This window comes from Jaculus jaculus, chromosome 14 (assembly GCF_020740685.1).
Source record: "Jaculus jaculus isolate mJacJac1 chromosome 14, mJacJac1.mat.Y.cur, whole genome shotgun sequence".
Lineage (NCBI taxonomy): Eukaryota > Metazoa > Chordata > Mammalia > Rodentia > Dipodidae > Jaculus > Jaculus jaculus.
Genome location: NC_059115.1, coordinates 46,327,534 through 46,346,103, shown reverse-complemented (window position 1 = coordinate 46,346,103; position 18,570 = coordinate 46,327,534). Strand labels below are relative to the sequence as shown.

General features: G+C 44.3%; 1 pseudogene; it reads right to left on the bottom strand.

Moving 5' to 3' along the window:
• LOC123454658 overlaps positions 1-15,740 on the bottom strand; it is a 141,999-nt pseudogene extending 126,259 nt beyond the window's left edge.
• Between the last annotated feature and the right edge of the window lie 2,830 nt (positions 15,741-18,570).

Sequence of the window (18,570 nt, the reverse complement as noted above, 5' to 3'; positions counted from 1 at the left end):
GATTAACAATCCTAGGAAATTGGGCTGGGAAGATGGCTCGGCTGGATAAAGCACTCTCTGTCCAACACTGACTATCTGAGTTTGGATCTCCAGGCCCCACATGAACACCGGAAGCTGTCACAGGCTTCTGTAATCTCAGTGCACCCACATCAAGAAAGGAGGGGGAGACGGAGATTTCCCCCTCAGCTCACAAATGGAGTGGTGAATGGTGAGAGACCCTGCCTCAAATGAAGTAGAAGGCAAGGAGTGACCTGAAAGTTGTCGTCCTCAGACCAACACATGGGTGCCTTGACATGCCCCTGCCCGTGTGAGTGCACATGTATGTGCGCATGCACATTCACACATAAATAAATACATAAATAAAGTCCCCAGGAACCACCAAGGGATGTTTCCCTGAGTACCCATAAGGCACCATTCAATCTATAATGAGGAAAGTCCAGGAACCCCAGCATCTCCACCTCAGCTGCCTCTTGATGTCAATGAGTAGGGAGTGCCAGGTCCCTAATTTCTAGTTTACACACGCCTCTAGGAATTTGTATGTATGCATAAAGGATGGCACATTTTCAAGAAGACTTAGAGATTATTTAATTTGCATAGCACCTAGAGTTAGAAAGATGCTATGGGCCCATGTAAAAATTGTGGAATCTTCTCAATGCCTTTGAAGCATGTATGACTGATTCAGGCTGCCCTACCATTGAACAGAGGTACACTATTGGAAAACCAGTGTTCTTGAACACGTTTTCTCTTTAAAGTCCAGTAGTTAAGTATAAGCAGGACTGAAGCAACAGTGAATGGCCAGAGGATAATGACTTATTATCATATCATTGTTACTATTTGCTGTGCTGGGGTTAGATTCCAGGGCCAGGTACATGCTAGACAGGTGCTGTATCACTAGACGACATCCCAACTCCCAAACCACCACTTGCTAGCACAGCCTTATACTTTATGGTTTGTGGACCTTGGGATGGGAAGCAGGTGGGAAGGAGCATTCTCTCCCGCCCCAGCTCCACTGAAGGCAATGCAGTGTGTGCACGGATGAATGGCATTCTTGGGGGGGGTAACTGATAAGAGAGCTCAGAGGTTTGCATTTTGTTATCTTGTGATTGGAATCATCCCTGAGCCTACTCTTCCCAGGCAGTAGGCTCCTTTGGAAGAGTAGTAGAGTAAGGGCTGTCTTCCCCAGGTGATGCTAGGGCAAGGAACAGCAGTTCAGGCAACAAGAAGGTAAGGAATGCAAGAGAATTCAGCCAGCCCCACGATGCCAGGATATCATTGAGGACACAGCAGGCATCTTCCGCCTGGTAAGGGCTCCCATGACTGTAATAATCATAAAAATAAACATTCACAACAAAATACACTAATGGTTACTGGGACCTTATTATTACCTAGGCCCTATGCTAAGAGTTGTACATCACAATCTCATTTTCCTGACTTTCTTGTAAGAGTTGTTTTTAGGGGCTGGAGAGATGCCACCACAGTTAAAGGTGCTTGCTTACAAAGCCTGCTGTCTGCGTTTGATTTCCTAGTACCCATGTACAACCAGATGCACAAAGTGGCACATACATATGGAGTTTGCAGTGCCAGAAACCTTGGCATGTCCACAATCACTTTTTACTCTTATAAATATTATTTTTAAAAAAGTTGTTTTGAAATATATAGATCACAGAATTATACTAATATACAGGCATAAACAGAACTCGTTAGTAGTTTGATGGACACATCAAATCTATTTAGTCAAATTAGGGCTGATGACGTCCCTAGCCACAGGCTTTTGACTTAAGTTTTCAGTATCAGACATGAATTCCTTCCCATGGACCAGACCTCAGATAACTGGCTTATTGAGAAGGATGCAATACATGGGTAACCATTGTGCTATAGAGGAAGTAGAAGGGCTGTAGGCTAGGCAGACACAAACATTATGTGGGGCCTCTGGCACTATCAAAATTACCTAGTCATGTACTTTTGAGTTGACAATGCCACACCTAAAAGTTTGTCCTACAAATATACAAGCTTATTTTTCTGTGCACAGAGTCTGTATGTGCAGACTTAACTTCCAGTGAAAAATACTTGGTGAAGGCTGGAGAGATGACTTAATGGTTAAGGCACTTGCCTGCAAAGCCTAAGGACCCATGTTCTACTCTCCAGATCTCATGTATGCCAGATGCACAAAAGTAAGTGCAAGGTCACATGTGACCACTAAGTGGCGCAAGTGTCTGGAGTTTGTATGCAGTGGCTGGGGCCCTGGTGTGCCAATTCCCTCCCTCCCTCCCTCCCTCCCTCTCTCTCTTAAACAAATAATTGGTTAAATGATTGCTATGGGGGTAAATAACTGCTCTCTGATTGGATCTGAGGCCTGGTCCATTTTCCCCCAATACTTCTATGGCTTAATTTTAATATTTCTTTAAAAACAATTTTATGAGCGAGACAGAATTGGTGAACCAGGGCCTCCAGCCACTGTAATTGGACTCCAGATGTGTGCACCATCTAGCGAACATGTGCGACCTTGCACAGTTGCATCACCTTGTGTGTCTGGCTTACGTGGTATCTGGAGAGTCATACATGAGTCCTTGGACTTCACAGGCAAGCGCTTAAATCCTAAGCTATCTGTCCAGCCCTAATTTTCATATGTTCATCTTTGACCCATTTCCATCTTTTTTTATATAAGATTTAGGTGTGAGAAAGCATTTCTGGTATATACTGGTCTTCTAACATCACTTATGTAAAGCTGGCCTTTCTCACCCACTGGAGATGCTGCCTTCATTGTACAAGATTATTTACTGGAATCTTCATGAGAGTCTGTTGGAGTCAGCATTAGACTAGATCAGTCAAGATGAGGAAACTAGGCTGAAAGAGGTGACATTATTGAAGTAACACATTGATCCTGGGCTCTGAGCTGTATTGTTTCTCTCAACAGCAATTCTAGAAGTTTCTCAGCCAGGAACTTCTGTCTTCTGGTACAACCCTAATGCCTACATACTATTGGTTCTCAGCCATTGTATGTCTGTTGCTCCCATGGCTACAATTGACTAGCCTCCTTCCTCCATAATTTTCTGGCTCAAATGCTTTAAGGGGTGGCTCAGACATCAAACTGAGGCACCCCAGTTGGCAGAGTTCACAAACCAGACCTCCTCCCTGGTCATTGTGTGACTTCCTGATAAGACAGATCAAAGGAATGATTCTAACAAAGTTGAGCTTGGAGAGCCAGTGAGTTTACTGGGGTTACTTGCTGGAGCTGGTGATGAAGGAGAAACAGGATAGCTTTTTATAGGCAGTTAGCCAGGACAAGGAGATACCACCCCACCTGGTCTGGCAAAATTAGAACTCACCTCTGAACCAGTCTCATTCAAGATGGCTGCCAGCAACACTCCCCCACAGAAACCTACACTGGGTGGACCTCGCCTGAGTCAGCCCCTTGAGTCCATAAACCAAGTGAGCCCCCTTAAGTCTATGAACCAATCAGCTCTCTGCTTACTCACCTGAGTCTGATAACAAGGTTCACTCTAATTGGATGCCTGACCCATGTAAAGAAGGCGGAGCACAGGAGCAAGTTCTCTTTTCTTCCTGCTGTTTTGCCTGACTGTCTGAGTATTTTACTGCTTGCCTCCTATATGTGTTTTGCTTTAGGATGCTTTCTCACTTTGCTACATGTGTGATCTTCCTTTGATATCTGAGAGAAAGGGAGGTGTGATCTTCCCTTGATATCTGAGAGGGGAGGGGGTGGGGGAGGGAACAAAGGCAGACAGAGAGCCTTGGCCTACCAGGGCCTCGGAGTCACTGCAAATGGACACTTCGGATATGACCTTGTGCATCTGGCTTACATGGTGACTACTGGGAAATCAAACCTGGGTCCCTTTGCTTTGCAGACAAGCACCTTAACTGCTACACCATTTCTCCATCTCCTTCACTGTGTCTTAATCCTCTCTGGTCCCTTATGTGAAGGGCATCTTTTGGCTCTTAAGCTTTCAATCCACATGTAGGTATGCGTGCCTTCTCCAGACCCTTTTTACTCCTGAGTTTTTTGTGATGGGGAGCCTCTCCATCTTTCCTCTTGGGCAAGCAGTAGAGCCCTTCTCTGGCTTCAGTCTTTCAGATAGCCTTCCCCTGGATCTTAATTCCCCCTACAAGAAACCCCATAATTCATAATTTCTCCCTAAATAAACTTAATAACTCCTGATTTACCCTTCTTGGAGTCCGTTTTCTCAATTCTTAGTTGAAATGGTAAAGAACACAAAGATTAAGGTTCACAGGCCTGGAGAGGGGACACCCCTGAACCTCCAAATCCTGCATCAATGAGTTTATTTACTGGAGCTTGCAAATCACAGGAAGGTTCGCACAAGGCTTGAAAGCTTCGTCCCTGGAAATCCCTGCCTGACTTGCAGGTAGGTGGGCTGCTCACAATCTCATCTCCCCTAGCAATAGTTAGTGCCTATATAACCTTGGGGATTTTATAAACAGTAATATCATAAATTTCAGATTCCAGAGAATTAGAAGTTGCATTTATTCCAGCAGGCTTATGTGACTCCTTCCAGAAGAGACTGTTTCAATACAGAGGAAATAGCAACACAACACAGTCCATGACCAGCTTGGAGATCTGCTGCCTCTGCCCATGGGAAACTATGGTCAAGGGAGATGGAGCACTTGCATAATGCTGGGTACCTGCAGACGAGCAGCGCTTTCTCCAAGGCTGCTCAGAAGTGGCAGCTTGCTTAGCTGTAGGAATACCAGCACTGTTCATCCTTCATGGCATTAATGAAACCTTGCATCCTGTCTACAAATCAGGGGTCTAGGATTGTGTCACATATCCTACTCTAATTTAATAAACTAAGAAAAGGAGAGGTGTATTTTTGAAATTTATTTGCAAGGGGGTCAGAAAGAGAGAGAGAGAGAGCATGAATAAACATGGCATGCCAGGGCCTCTAGCCCCTACAAACAAACTCCAGATGCATGCTCCATTTTGTGCATCTGGCTTTATATGGGTACTGGGGAATCGAACCCAAGTCATGAGGCTTTGCAGACAAGTGCCTTAACTGCTGAGCCTTCTCTTCAGCCTGCATGTGTATTTCCCTTTGTAATTGAATCACAGAGTGGTGGTCCAGCCTGGAATGCCAGGATTCAGGAACTTCAAACCCATCAAGCATCTGCTTATCTTCTCTTCCCTCCTTCCTCCCTCTCTTTCTGCAACTGCACAGGTCTACAAGTGTGAGTTTGTACCATGTGATCAAAGGGGAAGACTCTGGGCAGGCTGACTTGGATCAGGATCTTCTCTGAGGTGATCCCTGTGACCAGGGAAGGAAGGAAGGCACAGGAATTAGAAGTGGCCAGGCAGCCATCACTGAAGAGCCGCTGAAAATTACGTGACTAAAATGGGGCACGGAGGGAAAGGCACCAGGCGCAGCCAAAGAGCAGCTGAGCTCCACTGGGTTGCACACCAGTGGGAGAAGAAATCAAAGTACTTTAATTGGATCGATACTATGGGTGCCATCGACTACTTCCTTATTCTCCTCTGATTTCTGGGAAAGGCCTCCTTGTTCCTGGAAGCTCCTGTGAGTTTTAAATCAGCTTCACCTCCTTTTCCTCCTCCTCTTTGTGTTTGATGATAAGTGTATCTGTATATTTATGAATTCTGTCATCCAACACATTTCTTTTGAATTCTATGACATTGGATCTGCTATGCTGCCATTACTGTGAGATGGGAGTTTTAGCACAGAGCTTGGGGTCTTAGAACAAAAATTCTCCTGAGTGGAATGTAGGATTTGGTCAAGGTTCATTGGGAATAAGGTCTCAGGAAGTGACTAGACATGCCTCGAGGATATTGGTCCCTCACCTCTGTTCCTCTGCTTCTGCCTGTCATCCACTCCTCTTCTTGAGTTAAGGTGACTGAGTGTCCAGTTGTTTCCAACCAGGTCTGTCTCTGATGTCTAGGAAGCCACAGGCTGGGTGGTGCACAGAACAGAAATTTTGAGCTTGGTGATACAGCCGATTCTTCTGTTCAGTTCTTATTTCTCTACCCTCCACCACCCAAAGAAAATGAAAGGTGATAAAAGTGACAGAAGCAAGGAGGGCTTCATTTGCACAGGAGTGACAAATTGAAAGTGTTGCCACTAAAGCAGGAGGCAGGAGCAAATCCCTCAGCAGAGGAAATAGTTGGAGCTAGTCTGTGAGCAGGTCTGGTGCTGGGAGCAGAAGGAGATCCAGGGACCAAGAGAGCCTTCTGCCAGCAGCTGGGGTACAAGTGGCTCTGGCTGCTGGGAGCAGGAACATGTCTGGCCTCTTTATTTTGTAAAGTTATTTTTAATTAAATTAATTTGCAAGCAGAGAGAGAAAGAGGGAGAGAATGGGCACACCTGGGCTCCTAGCTGCTGCAAACAAACTCCAGATGCATGCACCACTTTGTGTATCTGGCTTTAAGTGGGTACTGGGGAATCAAACTTGGGTCCTTATGCCTTGCAGGCAAGAGCTTTAACCACTAAGCAATCTCTCCAGCCCATGTCTGGCCTCTTGAGGCAGACAGAACATGTCTTCCTCACTCTTAATCGCTAAGCCATCACTCTAGCCCCGTTTATTTATTTATTTATTTAAATTTTACTTCATTTATTTGAGAAAGAAAGAGGCAGAGAGAGAGAGAGAGAGAGAAAGAAAAAGAGAAAAAAATGAATGAATGGGTGCACTAGGACTTCAGCCACTGTAATTGAACTCAAGATGTATGCACCACTTTGTGTATCTAGCTTATATGGGTCCTGGGGAATTGAACCAAGGTCTTTTGGCTTCACAGGCAAATGCTTTAACTGCTAAGCCATCTTTCCAGCCCAGCCCAGCCCAGCTCACCCCCCCCCTGTTTTTTAAACAGATACATAAATAATTAAATTTGTATATGTGTTAACATAAATGAGATGGTATCATATATTGAATTTGGTAGGCAGCCACTCTGAGATATGTCTTCTGCCACAGATCTAAAAACAGCTATATGAGGGCTGGGGAGGTGGTTCAATAGTTAAGATATCTCCCTGAGCAAGCATGAAGGTCTGAGTGGTCCTGAGACCTCCTGATTTCAATTTCTAGAACCCCAAACATAGCTAGGCATGACCATGCATGTCCTGTGGGGAGCAGAGAATCACTTGGGCTTACTGTGCAGCCAGTCTGACTGAAAGTGGCCATTCCAGGTTCAGTGAGGCTGGTACAAGGAAAGATGTGGATAACCAGGACATTATGGCTCCACATGCATGGGGCACATGTGTCTGCACACACATGTGCTTACATCGCACACATACACCAGCACACATATATACACATGCAGTCAAGAATGGTATTGCATTTCATAATACATTTGCTCTTTCTCTTAATAGATGCTTTATGTAGTTCTCTCTCTTTTTTTTTTGTTACTGACAATGTGGAAGTTATCCCTCTGCTTCAGGTATGTTTATGAATGTCAAGTAGGTCAGAGGATGTGGTGGATGGGGAAATGGAAGAACAAGATTCCCACAGCCTGACAACCACATCCTTCACTCCCAGCTCTATCAAAATCCATGGAGGCCTTTAGAGAAATCTATGAGCGACACCAAGTAGATGATGCCAGCTTCCCAGCTGAGAGCTGCTGGTGCCCTGCAGGAGTGCGCCTGCGTGATCACGCTGGTCTCCTTTGCTCTTCTGCACACGTGTAGACTGCCAAGCCTGTCCTGCAAGCACACCACTGTGCTGTCATCAGGCCACGCCCACCCGAGGCCACGCCCACCGAGGCCAGGCCCTCCCACCCTGGGATGCGTTCTGCTCCCTTTGGTTGTGGAGTTCTTCTCCTCCCGCATTGGGCTAGCGTCTTGCCTAAGAGGTTGCTTGTTTTTCAGAACCCGCTTTGCGTAGGAGTGGGCTGCTGTGGTCTAGGAGGCTGGCAGGAGGGTGGGTTTATGAGAGTGGACTGGGCAGGGAGTTTTCTCCTTTACAGCCACCCACAAAGCAAACAAAACAGCAACAAGAGATATATCAAGCAGCCCTTTACTCGCCAGGAAAATGTCTCGGCATTCCTGTTTGAAAGGTCTTTCTGCCTTAAGTAGAAGGATTGATGTGTGGCATTTCATTTAAGCTGGTATTATGCATTATGTCACCGGCGTATACTCCCAAATCACCTGCGCATGACAGATGATAAAGCTCTGGCAGTTGGAACGTCTGGGAAAGGCAGCGCCCTGGTAGATTTAGGTCTGGTAAACGTGCAGATCTCCAGCCCTTGGCCTGCCTGGCTGGCTGCCGGGGAGTTTTCTGATCCGCTATCTGAGGAGAAGGGATAACTCTGGGGAGCATACCCACATTCACATACAAACTCACCAGATTTACTTAGTCTGTTATCAGAGTTTAACCTGATCTCACTTGCAAAGCTTATTAAAAGCCTTATGCAAAAGAATATGTTTAAGGTGATTTTGTTATAGCACTCGAGAGGCCGAGGCCAGGAAGAGTGTCATGAATGGAAGGCCAGCTACAGAGTGAGATCTTGTTTCGGAAACTAAAACAAAAGCCTATGTTAAAAAAGTGCACGTGCTCACCCATTTTACTCCCTGTAATTCATCCCGGGTTTATTGCAATTACCAACAGGCTTTGTCTAGTGATGACCCTTTGTCAACTTCTGGACCACAGAACTTACAGCAGGGGAATGATGGAGAAGGCTGGACAGGAGTGGGTCTCATGAGACGCGAAATGTGTGGTTTGAGAGGGAACAGCATGCAAAGTTTTTCTTAAAGCATATTAGGAAGCATGATGTTGGAGAGCCAGAGTCAGAGATCCAGAGAGATTTTTGGTGGGTTAGTTACTTTGACAGCAACGTGACGAACACCTGAGGGACACAACTTAAGGGAGGAAGGATGCATTTTGGCTCACAGTTTCCAAAGGGTCAGTCCACGGTTGCTGGGCCTTGTGCATTTGTGCAGAAAGTCATGGTGGAGGGAGCATGGCGCAGAGGCTGGTTTTCACCCCACAATGGATGGGAAGTAGAGAAAGGACAAGAAAGGACTAGGGATAATTTTCCCTGCTGTTAGGTTTTCTACAGCTGGGCCCACCTCCTAAAATTTCCACAACCTCCCAGAGGAGCGTAGGATACCAAGTGTTCAGATACCTGAGCTTGTGGGAGACATTTTATTCTCAAGTCATGACACAAGGTGTGTTTGCAGAGGGATCACGTGATGCCCACTTTACAATTTAGAAAGTAAAGCTTACTTTGCAACAGGAGCTACACTGAATGGTCTACACGCATCATTTCACTAAGTGCTCATGAACCACTTCTGTGGTATTATCTCCATTTAAAAGATAAGGAAATTATGGTGGTTTGAATCAGATGTTCCTCATAAACTCATGCGTTCTGAACACTTGGTCCCCAGCTGATGGCAACTTGGGAGATAGGCCCTTGTTGGAGGAGATGTCTTCCTTAGGAAATGCTTTAGGGTGTTACAGCCAGTGTCTCCTTGTGACAGTTTAGCTCATTGTTTTGCTTCTGGTTTCCACCTGCTTTGGCAAAAGTGATGGCCAGTCTCTGCTCATGTCATGCTTTTCCATGCCATCATGAAGCTTTCTTTTAAGACTTTAAGCCAAAATAAAATCTTTCTTACCATCAGTTGTTTTTGGTTAGGTGCTTTTTCCCAGCAATGAGAAACGATGACTCCAACAGAAGCCAAGGCTGAGAGAAGTTAGGTTATATACCCACAGCTCATGCTCTGGTAGCTAGGTAGGATTATAAACCCAGTCCTCTTGGACTACAAAACTCATCTGCTTCTTAGCTCATTAGTCTCATATGGTTTTGGCTTAGGTCACCTTGAGTTACTATAATAGAATACCTGAGAACGGGTGATTTATAAATTTTTTTCCCCTTTAAATCTCTGGAGTCTGAGAAGTTAACAATTAATGAGCCCTATCTTGTGATCGTCTTCATGCTGTGTTATGACATGGTGGAGAACATATCACATGGTGCAGTAGCTTGATTGGAAAGGGTTCCCCACAGCCTCATGTGTTTGTGATTAAGCCTCATACTTAATCCTCAGCTGGTGCTCACTTCGGCAGCACATATAATAAAACTGGAATGATACAGAGAAGATGAATCCTCAGCTGGTGGCAATTTGAGAGGTGGAGCCTTGCTGGAGGAGGTGTGTCACTGGGGCAGGCCTTGAGGTTTATTAGCTTATGCTCCAAGCCCAGCACCTAAATTACCTCCTCCCCCACCAGATACACGAGCCAGCTCACTTTTGCTGCTCCTAGCCCGCTTTTGCTGTGCTCTGCTCTGCCATGCTTTCTCCACCACAATGAAACTTCCTCTCCAAACTGTAGGTTGAAATAAACCCTTCCTTCCCTCTGCTGCTTTTGGTCAGGTGTTTTGTCCCAGCAGTGAAAAGCTAACTACAACACATGGCAAAAATAGCCAGCATGCTAACTGGGTCTCTCTTTCTCTCCTCCTAAAGCTACCATCACACCATGGTCATGTTGTCAGGACTTGTTTAACACTAATTATCATCCAAAGACCCCACCTGCAAGCGTCACTAACATAAGAATTTAAGGATAAACGTTCCAATGCATCAACTTTTGGAGGTCATGTTGATTCCATAGGAGGCCCTCTGCAATTTTAACTGCTGAGCCATCTCCTCAGCCCCCCCTTTTTTTTTTTGCTTTTAAAGAATTTTTGGTTTATTTTTATTTATTTGAGAGCAACAGAGAAAGAAAGAGAGAGAGAAGATGGGCGCACTAGGGCCCCCAGCCACTGCAAACGTACTCCAGACGTGTGTGCCCCCTTGTGCATCTGGCTAACGTGGGTCCTGGGGAATTGAGCCTCAAACCGGGGTCCTTAGGCTTCACAGGCCAGCACTTAAGCCATCTCTCCAACCCCCCTTTTTTTTTTAAAGAAATCTTTGTTTATTTTTATGTATTTATTTGAGAGAAATAGAGAAAGAAAGAGGCAGAGAGAGAGAGAGAGAGAGAGAGAGAGAGAGAGAGAGAGAATTTCTTTCTTTTAAAACAAGTATTTATTTACTAGAGAAGGGGGGCATGCTAGGTTAAACTCTAGACACATGCCACCTTTGAGCATCTGGTTTTATGTGTGCATACTGGAGAACCAAGCCCAGGCCACAGGCTTTGCAAGCTAGTGCCTGTAACCACTAAGCTGTCTCTCTAATCCCTCTGAAAGTTTACATGTGACTTTCAGTTTTAGAGAAAATACTTATTCAATACAGTGGATGATTTTTGGTTGGACGTTACTTTATCAGCAATATGCTGCTGATTTTTATGCATTTTATGCATATTTGTGGGCACGCGTGTGTTTGCATGCGTGTGTGCTCATGTGTGGAGAGTTCAGAAGACAAGCACAGGTGGCATTGCTCTCAGTGCCATCCACCTTTTCTGGAGACAGGATCTTTCATTGCCTGGAGCTAGCCAATTAGGCCGGACTGGCTGGCCAGGGGGGACCCAAGTAGCCTCCTTTCTCTACTTCCCCAGCTCTGGGGCTTCAGGTGCCCACTACTATGCCTGGCATTTTTATGTGGGTTCTAGGGATCTAACTCAGGTCCTCATATTTGCATAGCAAGCAACCTACTGACTGAATTACATTCAGCATGATAGCTTTCCTTATGACATTTTCATCCTTGTATGTCATTATACTTGGTTCCTGTTACCCATTTTCTCCATTGTGAGACTCCTTACCTCATAAACCTCCCTTTCTACCTTCATATTATATATGTGAGATACTATATGTGTACATATGTCTAGTTTTCATGCTTATAAGGAAATATGATGTTTATATTTCTGAGTCTAGATTATGTCATTTAAGACAATCGTCTCTGTCCAGTTACGTTTATTTTCCTGCAAAGGTTTTTCCTGTGTGTCTTCTGTGGTTGCTGTTCACCTTACTTACTGAAGCAGGGTCTCTCACATGAACCCAGAGCTCACCTCTTTGGCTAGTCTGGCTAGTCCACTTGCCTGCTTTTGCTTCCCAAGCACTCACATTACAGTCAGGCTGCTGGGCTGCTGGGACGTGAACTCGGGTCCTCAAGTTTGAGTTCCAAGTGCTTTATCCCCTGAGCCATCTCTCCCATCCCAGAATAGAGGCTTTAATTGTCAGTAGTTTCTGTCATGCTGAGGACTGTGGTGTCTTCCCGAAACTCGTGTCACTTCTCTGACATGTTGTTTCCCAGGTAGTTTCTAAAGGGGCTTACAATTTGTTCCCTTGTTTTTTACAGCAGATATTTTTGGAGGACTCTGATGTACTAAGCACTGTTCTTGATGCCATTGTAGAAGGATTTAGTGAATATATAACCACTTAGAGCCTTGGTTTGTGGGTGCAGAATATCCGTGTAGATAGCATTAGGACATGGGGTAGCAGTATGGGGTGTTAGGTTGGGTTATTGGGCCATCTTGCTTATCTTCCTCAAATCCTTAATTGTTATTCTACCAAGGCACACAGCAGGCTAAGGGCTTTCTTCCAGCCTAACTTTGAACTCCAGGGCACTGCGACTTACCCACTAAAATCTGCTGTTTTGGTGGGAGTGGGAATAAGGCTCAGGATCTGAACACAGATGTATTTTTAATGCAGCACTGCAAAGTAATGGCTCAGCATTTTTTTTTCAGGTCTGATCAGTTAATTTTTTTTTTCTCTTGATTTCTCTTCTTTCCTGGGTAAATGATGAGGTTTTGATGTTCTTGGAAGTCATTTAATAACAGAGTCTTGGATCTCACCCATTTAAACTCTCTCTTAATGGGCAAAGCTGATGTGATTTTTCTTTTTCCTAAAAAGCAAGATTTTGTTTCATTTTAGGCTCCATGTGAATTCTTGCCATGTGAGCACACATGTAAGTTTCTAACACTCAGGGAGAAGGAAGTCTTTTGATAAATGGCTCTATAAATGCAGGCAATTTTCTACATCTTGTTTGTAGGCTTTTGAAATTTACAAGGTTTCTCTTTAATACGATTGTCTATGCTAGCTAACAGGCAGCTTTACAGTCTGTTCATATTTATCATTAAGATAAAAAAAAACCCCTCACCTTAGATCCTTTATTCTCCACGGAACATAAATAATTCCATATAACCAGCAATATCTCAGCTCCTATTTGATTTGGTAGCTCTGGGCTGGAGAGGGGAGTAGCTCTTGTTTTGCTAACCATTATACTACTCTCTACCATACACATTTTCTTGAGTTGTGAAAGGCCTGGGTAATTTCTAAAGTATGAGATATGTGTCTGACTGAAATATACAAAAGTGTCAAAATGCAATATGATTGAAATTCCTTGGAAACCTTTTCACACTTGCATGTTAAAAGCCAGAAGGCAGCTTCCTTTCTAGGATAGACAGAGAAATGTCTTCAGATTGGTTAAAGACTTTTCATGGTCTACTTGAAACCATCTGAGCTCATATCTACATAGGATTTTCTTCTTGCAGTGATAGGGATCAAATCCAGGACTTTGTGCATGCGTGGCAAACATGATTTCACTGACCAGCACTCTGAGTTCTTGTTCACAGCCTTACAGAAATGTTGAACACTGAATTATGTTTCTCTTCTATTTTAGTGGGTATTGAATAGTTTTTCACTATTAAGGCAATATGTTCAAGTGAGTTTGTCTTTCAAAGTACCTACTTAGTTGAAAGCTGTGTGTGTATGTGGAGGCCAGAGGCATCCTTAGGTATATCTTCCAGCTGTGAGGCAGGTTCTCTCATGACTTGGAGCTTCCCAATTAGACTAATTTGGCTAGTCCGTGAGCTCCAGGGATCCTTGTGTTCCTGCTTCCCCAGTGCTGGGAGTACACAGAGATGTGGGTACTCTGGCATGCATGGGTTCTGGGTGTCAAACTCAGGCCTTCAGCCTTGAAAGACAAGCACTTTATTTCCTAAGTGATCTTCCCAGCCCTAAAATTGTTATTTTAAATGTAGATTTTGGCCCTTACTATAGTTACACATAACTATTCTAGGCATATTATGGCATATAAAAAGGTAAACATGTGTAGCAGAGGGTATATATCATACCTATATATTTAAATATTTTATTTTATTTTAATTTATTTATTAGAGAGAGAGAGAACGGGTGTGCCACAGCCTCTAGCCACTGCAAATGAACTCCAGATGCATGTGCCACCTTGTGCATCTGGCTTATGTGGGACCTGGAGAATCGAACATGGATCCTTAGGCTTCACAGGCAAGTGCCTTAACTGCTAAGCCATCTCTCCAGCCCATACCTATATATTTAATACATCATATCAGGGTACAAAAATTATCCTCACTTGCTACTATTGATTACTTATTCACTCACAGCTCCCTTAATGGGATTGTTTTAAGCCAGACTTGGAGCTGCACACCTGTGATTCCAACATTTGGGAGGTTATGGCAGGAGGATCTCAAAGCTGAGGCTAGCCCAGGCTATATAAACCCAGTCTCCAAACAAAACAAACAAAACCTCCACAAAGACCACTTCACCTGTATAATGTAATAACACCAGAATGTTAGAGATTTGGACAAACTTAAAAGAGCTTCTCTTTTGAGTTAAATCTGGAAGTGGGGGTTCAGGGAAGATACAATGGCAGCGAAGCTCCATCAGGGATCCTGTCTTCTAATCACTTATTCTTCCTCCTGGTATGTGATTGTGGGTTTGTGGTCCAAAGTGTTTGTTGGAGTTCCAAGTGCTATGGCCAGAATCGAGGCTTTTATTTATTTGTTTTTAAATTTTTGTTTTATTTATTTGCACATGCGCGAGAGAATAGGTGGCGCATCAGGGCCTCCAGCCACTGCAGACGAACTCCAGATGCATGTGCCCCCTTGTGCATATGGCTTACATGAGTCCTGGAGAGTCAAATCAAGATCCTTTGGCTTTGCAGACAAACGCCTTAGCCACCAAGCCATCTCTTCAGCCTTTATTTCTTTATTGTAAATGTCAATTCTGTATGTGTCTGTTTACATGTGTGGGTGAATTGTGTGCAGGTGTGTTTTTGTGTGTCTTTCTCAACTGCTGTTTGCCCCTGCCCTGTTTTTTTTTTTTTTTTTTTTTGAGATAATGACTGTCCCTGAACCTAGAGCTCACCAATTTAGCTAGATTGGCTAGACAGTAAATTCTAGGGACCTGCCTGTCTCCTCCTCCCCAGTGCTGGGATTTCAGGGACATGCCACCATGTCCTGTTGCTATATGTGTTCTGGGGGCCCAAGATCAGGTCCTCATTATTGTACTACGAGCACTCTACCCACTACCATCTCCCAGCCTTGGCTGCCAATGCCTTTTAACTTCTGAGTCACCCTCTTCATCCTCTGGGTGAAAACTGACACAGCCATACCTATCAGCAGGGAAGGTTAGGAAATCCGGCATTTCAATTGGTTGGCAGTGTTCCCCACTGAAAATCAGGATTCTGTCGGGGAGGAGGTTGTTGTCTTCATGCATTCTTGCTTCATTAAGGAAAGGAATTGACTTGCTCAGGACAGGTAACTGGGATTTTCCAGTTTCAAATGGTTATTCACAGGACAACACTGTCCTTTAGAGCCACAAGGTGGGAGGTACCTCTGTAGCGGATGATGACGGCCATACCTGGAACGTCTTGGCTGTGGCATGGCCGCGGTGACCCTGGCTGTTCTTCTGGTACATGCTGCCTTGTGACTGTCGCCGTTGACTCTTTGCAGTCCTCAGCGATACCCAGTGGCAGCTGCCTACAGACTTGACTGCTGCTTCTGTCCACTAGGCCTCTCTGGAACCCTGGGGACATCCACAGCTTCCTCTTGGAGTCCCGAGGTGGGGGTGTTGCATACATGAGCATGCCCAGAGGAGAGGGGCACTGGAGCAGAGCCTCAGACCCGCATCCTTGCTCTTTCCCTAGCTAGACACCTCTGGGTGACCTCTGAGGTGGGGTGTCAGCCCAGATGCTTCTACCATTTTTCTCCCTTAGGGTGTAGGAAGGGGGACTAAAGGACAGAGAGGTCTTTGCGTCCTCAGTCTTCACCCTGCACTGTCCTCAGCCACCTCTAATGTCCTTATCTCTCTCTCTCTCTCTGATTTCACTGACTGGAGGCATACTGCCTTTTTCTTTCACAGTGAATGTTGCATCTCAACCTGGGTGGTAAAAGGACTACAGGGAGAAAATTTACAAAAATCTCACAAAACATCATTTTGACACATGCAAAAGCTGCTAATTTCCTGAGTTGGAAACAATGCCGCAGCAGTGTGTGTGACTTTTAAAATTAGCCATGGTTCGACCGTGATCCAGTGACCCAGACAATTCTGGTGTGCGGCAAGATTCGAACATGTACCATTTTAATCCATATGAAGATTGGATTTAAAAACATATTTTTTTCCCTGGGAGTGTTCTCCATTCCTGGTATGTGTTTATTAAATGAGTGGCTAGCTGGATGTCCTGTAGATGTGTCTGAAATGAGTATACCAAGGGACAGAAGAAAGAATGCACGACTCTCAAGGTTGAGTGTCTTTCTGCAGCTTCAGATACCCTTTCCCCCTTGGCATCTTGGTCATCTTAATTCAAAATCAGATGCCCCCTGGTGCATTCGTTATCCTGCTCAGAGGGATGTGAAATTTCCGCTGTCTGTCATAGGCAGTAATTGCTGCAGGGAACTGGGTGGGTACCCCCTCCCGCCAGCCCCTGCCTAAAGCCTTCGCCTCCTGCCACACATCAGCTTATCAGCTGAAATGTGTGGCATCCACATTAAGGACATGTTTTATTCGGCCTTCTTTGCTTGCTGATAGCAAGAGAGGAGGATCGTTAAAGAACCGAGAGAGGGTAATGCCAGTGTTTCTAAAGCAATAAACATTTTCTTTATCTTTTTCTTTTTTCATCTTGGTGACTATTAATTGTAAACTTCTGTGATATTGGGAGCAGTAAAAAAGGGCAATAAAATTGTTGTGAATTGTGGGGCTTTGGGCTTGTGGCATTTATATGTTCAGATATTTATTTATTTAAAATGTATTTTTTTTCCTCTATAAAGATCTAATAAGTTTGCTTGAGAGACCCAGGGTAGCCACTTTTTCTTATAAGGTGGCCAAATATTAATCTAAAGATTAATAAAGTTCCACCGGTGTCCTGGGGCTATACAAGGCATGGTGACTTTCGGTCAGACTTCCCTCATATATATATTTTTTTTTCTGGAGAGGAAATATACCTTATCATTTCATGAGGCTTTATTGAACTGTAACTGGAAGTTTTCAGCTTGGCAACCCATCTGCTAAGAGAAATGAGTGTCCGGAGTTATTGGTGTAATTCATGCTCACGGCTGTAGTCACTTGCTTGGGAATGAATGGGCAGTTTTTCACTCTGCTGCTAGGCTTGTGGGACAACTCCTCTGGGTGAGCTTGGATCCTTTGGGGGAATTCAAGGTGGTTCAGTCTCACAATCTCAGTTTTTAAAGAACATTTTAAGCAAACCATGATAGTCTAGGAGCCAATGTTCTAGCGCCCAGGAGTGCATGGGGGAAGGGTGTCTGTCATACTGGGAGGGAAAAGCTACCCTGGAATTGTCTCTGGGGCTCTGCAAGCCAAGCTCCATATTTACGGCTTATTTTTACTTATGGTCAAAATAGTAAAGAATGATATATTACATGCAGGACCAAATAACATGGAAATATAAATAAAACTGGCAATGCAAATCTCTGTGAGTCACCAGCAGATATCGCCACTGTTGGGCATGGTAGTGCACACACATAAGCCAGAGTTGAGTTGTAGCGTGGACTGTGTAGAGAGAAAGGAAGGGGAAGGGAGTACAGGGATGGAGGATGGAGAGGAAGGCATATATAATAGAAGGGAAGGAGAGGGGAGGGGAGACAAAGAAAGGGCAGGAAAAGAAGAAAGGGAGAGGAAAGAATCACAGTTACTTGACACACATCGTGTTACATGCATCTTCAAAGACAGGGCCTCCTCACAATGTGGGAGTGGGGAGAGGGGCAAAGCTGAGAAGTATGGTCACCGGGGGACAGGCCACCAGGGTCTGGGGAGATGAGAAAACACAAAAGTTCTCTTCTCTGTTTCTTTTTTATTTTTAGTAATTCTGTTAGGATCAGATATAGTTTTATCCTCATGCTTTTCGTGTGTGTTTATAGATACCCACATCATTCTTCTTCTTTAATGTCATGTTCATGTGAGATGTCAGATTTTCTCATGCCCTGGCTCCCCATTGTTAGTTAACATGCTATGCCTTGTTTATTCACAATGCCTTAGTCCTTAGTCCTTTAACACTTGTAGGATTAGATTAGCCAATAATGAATCCAAGATTTTTCCAGATGCACTGCGTAAAGGAAAATTAAAACGGTATTTGAAAATTCCAGAATGAATGATACCTAAAAATCTGTTTGCCAACTGAAAAATAAATTGATCTACAATGGTGTGATAGATCTTACTGTTGGGATAAGAGATGTGCAGATTTGTGACACACTCTGAAGTATCTGCATTTTTTTTTAATAGCACAGAATTATCCCTTGAAAGTTCTGTTTCACAAACTAATTGGATCAGGCTCTTGTGGCCTTAAAGTATCCTTTTGGGAATGGTAGATTTTAGTATTCTTTCCTTCAGTCTTCCCACTGACTGGCAGGTGGGATTGTCATCCAAAATAATTGTTGTCTCTGTGCAGGGAAACAATATATTCT